The sequence below is a fragment of the Pholcus phalangioides genome, unplaced genomic scaffold, assembly GCF_987345545.1.
Source record: "Pholcus phalangioides strain wild (caught in Gottingen) unplaced genomic scaffold, Ppha-v1.0 ptg000015l_1, whole genome shotgun sequence".
In the NCBI taxonomy this organism is placed as follows: Eukaryota; Metazoa; Arthropoda; class Arachnida; order Araneae; family Pholcidae; genus Pholcus; species Pholcus phalangioides.
In genome coordinates, this window is record NW_028301608.1 from 38,773,938 (window position 1) to 38,778,780 (window position 4,843).

General features: G+C 37.5%; 1 pseudogene; it reads left to right on the forward strand.

Moving 5' to 3' along the window:
* Nucleotides 1-1,751: 1,751 nt before the first annotated feature.
* On the forward strand, nucleotides 1,752-1,870 carry LOC149075977 (5S ribosomal RNA; annotated as a pseudogene).
* The last annotated feature ends 2,973 nt before the right edge of the window (nucleotides 1,871-4,843 follow it).

Below are 4,843 nucleotides of genomic sequence, written 5' to 3' on the forward strand. Positions count from 1 at the left end.
AGGTCATTCCGAAAGGTTTGAATATGTTTCCAGTTTCTGCTTAATCTTGTTATTACATTAAAAAGATTAAGTAGAATTATTAAACTGCTTTATTAATATAGTGTGTTGCCCCTAAAATATCTATTAATTAAATACTTTCGGCAACAAGTCGAAGTTGAAAATCGGCTGAACTACCCAGTTTAGCTTTTTCCATGATCAATTTATTTCGTAAATTTTCAAAGTGTCTAAACCCTACAGTGTATACTGTTGCCGATTGGCAACATCTACTTTAAACATATTTCTTTTCCCGTTGCTAATTAGCAACTTCATGTTTGAGACATTCATTTTTCCCATTTTTCGTTTTCGTTTGAAAACCATTCATAGATTGCAGTAAAGGTCAACTATACTCAGAAATAGATTTTGTCCATTTCTTTGCAAAAAAACGGGAGGTTCGGAAAAACGGAGCAAAGTTCAGTCGTTGTACTGGAATGAATGATATTTACCTGTTGTTATATTCGATAAAAATGACATGGCAGAAATGGGAAAAAATTGGGACCTGTTGTAATGGTCGTTATAATGGGTGGTCGTTATAACGAGCGTTGACTGTTTCAGTAAAAGCATTTGTTAGGGGAATTTGACTAGTGAAGAGAGACTTCACAATACTAATCGCACACACAGCTTTGGTCCTTTCGACAGAGCGAGAATTTGCCGCCGAAGAGGTGGCTGTGTCGAAATTAACTCTATTGTGAACCCTAAGTGCATTTACACGAGTTTTCATGACTGTTATATGTTAAGGTTCTGTCATGTATCCTATAAACACGAAACTGGAAATGAATGAATATTTTTATAATATCAAATTTAAGTGTTGAAAAGTCGTTGTGGTGAGATTTTTTTGGGGAGATACCGGTTTGTATTCGTTCCATTAGTTTGAGGAAAAAAAACTAGTGAAGAGACTAGCATTTATCCTAGTTCGCGTTGACAGACAGGGCTGTCTTAACATCATTAAGCTCCCGGGCAAAAGATGCTGTTTGTGTATGGCAATGGTTTCATCTGTTACTGATCCATCGGTGGCATACCAGTATAGTTTAGTAGATATTTTCACAAAAAAAAACTTAAAAGTAAAAAAATCGGCATACAAATCAATATCTCCGGCTCGCCGCAACGCCTCTGACAAAGGTTGGTGACGCCTCTACTAACCGCGACACACAGTTTGAGAAACACTGGTGAAAAAGCTCAAACCAGTACCAGCCAATCTGACTTAGAATCTTGTAAACTTACACTCTGATGGGTATTTTTTCCGAATTTCGATCTTTCTTTTGCTAACACGAAGACCACTATCTAGCTAGGGCCCTTCGGGATGTGACAGGTAAAAATCGTATCCTGATAAATCCCGTTAAAAATCCAGCCCACGGGGCCCCGCTCCAAAATATGAGGACACTGTCAACAGCGTTTTTATACGAACCCCAACTTCCCATTCAGATGCATTACTTGCCAAGTGCACAGAGTGATTCATATAGAACCGGCCCCACAAAATGAGGGGTGTTACAAATTTATAATTATGTGTGTATTTGATATGTACTGACCTTGGATTGTGCGGTGTACGTTCGAGCGGTATTAGTTGTAATCAGAGCAGTTGTTTAAAGTGGGCGCCGTTTTTCTCGAAGGGCCGTGGCCCCACTTGATGTTTCATTTTCTCCTTGACGCGTTGCAGTGTACCTTCGGTGATTGAACTGATCGCAGCAGAAATGTGATCTTTTACTGATGAATCCTCGGCCAACGTCCATACCATGCTTAAAACACCGATTCTCGTCCGATCGCCGAAGTTAAGCAGCATCGGGCGTGGTTAGTACTTGGGAGGATGACCACCTGGGAACACCACGTGCTGTTGGCATCACTTTCACCACCACCCCCCCCCCCCCATCCAGGGCAATGGCTAAAATTAGCAATGGTCGATAGAGCCTGGGCGATGCACGGTAGGAAATGATGAATCCTCGTTTTCTTCGAGGACCTTTGGCATGTTACACAAGAGACTCGCCATTCGAAATTTATTTCTCGATTAGACTCAACACCCCCAGTTATATCTCAGTGTTAAGCAATTACGTACCTATGGTAATCACCCTGTATAAGAACATAATTTTTGAGCAGACCTACTTTTACTGGCGGTTCGGAATCTTTTTTGATTATATATCATACTTCCATGTATAAGCATCAGAATAAACTTATGTATTATACATTAAAAATTAGTAGCTTACAATATATTCAATATTATTCTTCGGTTCATTCCCGTGCAAAGGTAAAAGAACCACCGCCATTGCTTATTTCCTGCAATAAGAAAGTCAAAGTGCGAAGGATTAAAAGTGATTAAAGCTCTGACGTATTTAAGTTTGCTTCATTAGTATACAATTTAAATTTCTTTTGCTTCTTTTCCTCATTAAAATGATTTGCTGGCAATCAAGTAATTGCCTAATCTGTACTTACAGTCAAATATCACAGCCGAGAATATTTGCGCGTACCTAAATCACTCGCTGCAGCTTTGTTACTTTCCATGAATCTCGGTAATTGTTTTTAATCATTAAAATGTAATTAAGGTTAATAAATCATTTTTTGGGAATTAAGAAAGTCTTGAACACGTTGTTTAAGCAATGTTTCCTTAGAAGGGGGGTGAAATCTATCAAACTTGTTATTTGTTCATCTTCACGGTTCTTCGATTCAAGGCAATTAAGGGTTTTAATTGGTCTAATTAAAGAATCTGAAAATAATCCCTGCAATTTATTTTTTTACATCACTTGTTCTTGTTTTTTTCCCCCTGCTATTTTGTTTTCTTGTAAGCCTTTTTTTCTTAATTGATTATTGTTTTTTACTTATTAATAGGGAAAAAAATTTAACACTCTGAAAAATACAGTAGGATCCCCCTGCGTATCTGAGCTTATGTGGACCGGACCAAACTCGGAGAATCGAAACTAAGGGAATCTGTAATTCTTACAGATTTGAAATTACATGAAAAAAATAAAGCCGTGAATGGTGAAATTGTTTTTAATAATTGTGCAGTGCTCGTAAAAATTGTTCCTTCAAAAAGGAACGTTCAATGAATATAGTACGTATGAAGTAATCGGATGTGTTTGCAGTTGTAAACCTTTTAAAGAGATTACATAAAGTGCTTTTAAAAATAGTTTTTTAATGTCTTTTGTCATCGAACACTCAAATTCTTCAAAGACGTCTAAACAGCACTACTGGTCATCGAGCAAAGTGATGGTCTGGGTCTCTACCTAGTTGGATCTACCTGCCTACCAACTGAAACACAACTCTTGGAAATCGTAGTTCAAAATCTAATCACGAGACACTTCGGGCCGTATCCGGGTAGGCTCATGCGTTATTTTGGCGCTGGGAAGAACCGTGGTTTTCGCGAGCAACTAGTTGCAGCGTTGCCACACGGCTTAAGAATATTTGTCTAATGAGAAGGTCGTCTGAAATGAAGTCTTACAAATTCAATTTGTTTCATCATCCCCTCCCTTCCTGCGAAAAAAAAAAATCCGTCACTTAAGCCAAACTACAGCACCCTTAGTTTCTACTAGACCCACAAAAGACGATATACCTTACTTTTTAAAGCACTGTCGTAGACATTTTGTGGACCAGTTTGTCGTGACGCAAGACGTTTTGCATGTCATTTTACTACACCAGAAATGAGCACAGAACTGATTCGAAATGAGTTTATGGGAAACACCTTGGAAAACCCGAAACTCGATTAATTGAAGCTGAAATGTCCTGCTGTACTGGATATTAAATTGCTGACATCAAATTTCATCACATTCCCTTACGAAAACGTTTGTGAACTACTTTAGCTATATGTAACTGAACACCAATGAGAAAATTTATCGATTTGATGTTGTTGACGTTGTGGACTTTCAGATTTCGGTTTAGCAGTTTATAATTGAATGTGAAGCGGGGTTGTGTCCGGCCTTAAGTTTAAAACTTTACGGAAATGATAATCATATCTTTTAATTGCATAATCATCGCCCGGTTAATATTCAGAAGAACTTTTCTATATTTTACTGCTCTCAAATGTTTCTGCCGTGTGCTGTGCATATGCATATATACAGTCATGTCAATTGCATTAGCATGTTTGTATGAGTACGAAACTAGAACAAGCTGCCGAAACGAGTATGTTTCATAAGTTACCAATTCAATAGCATCAATGCTCACATCATAAAAAGTCACAGATTGCGATAAAATTCTTATCGTCAGAGCTTTGTCAGAAACTTTCCTAACGCGGAGATGCAACAGAAACTCAACAACATGACAACAAAAAAATATTGCTACTGCCCTCGGTGTGTGAAAAACCGGCAATAAATCTTAGGTTCCGATATGCTTTAAGGGTTTAAAATTTTCAACTGTATGGATGGAATGAACCATGGGTTATTTATATATCGCCAATCAACTGCTTCCACAAGGGAACACCAGTATCGTTTAAGTTGTTCTATCGCAGGGAGTTTTCTCTAATAGAGTTCTTAATAAATGGAATAGCTTACCTCCGGTGGTCGTGAATTCTAACACAATTGATACGTTTGAAAAGCAATACGATAAACATATCGGGATAAATCGAGAAGCTGTCCATAACTTAGATTAAGACATCCGTAATCTCTTCTATGGGCAGTGTATTATATAGTATTGCTTGTTATATATATAATTTTTTCGTGATATATATAGTTTTATATTGGGTTGCTGCATTTTTGTTATGTTTGGCATCCATATTTTTATGGGCATCTTTTTTCAGCAACCTCATTAGGCAATTTGCCTTTTAGTCCAGGCAATTTGTGGATGTAACACGGCAAAATTGCAACAGAAGTATTGTAAATTGTTTCTTAAT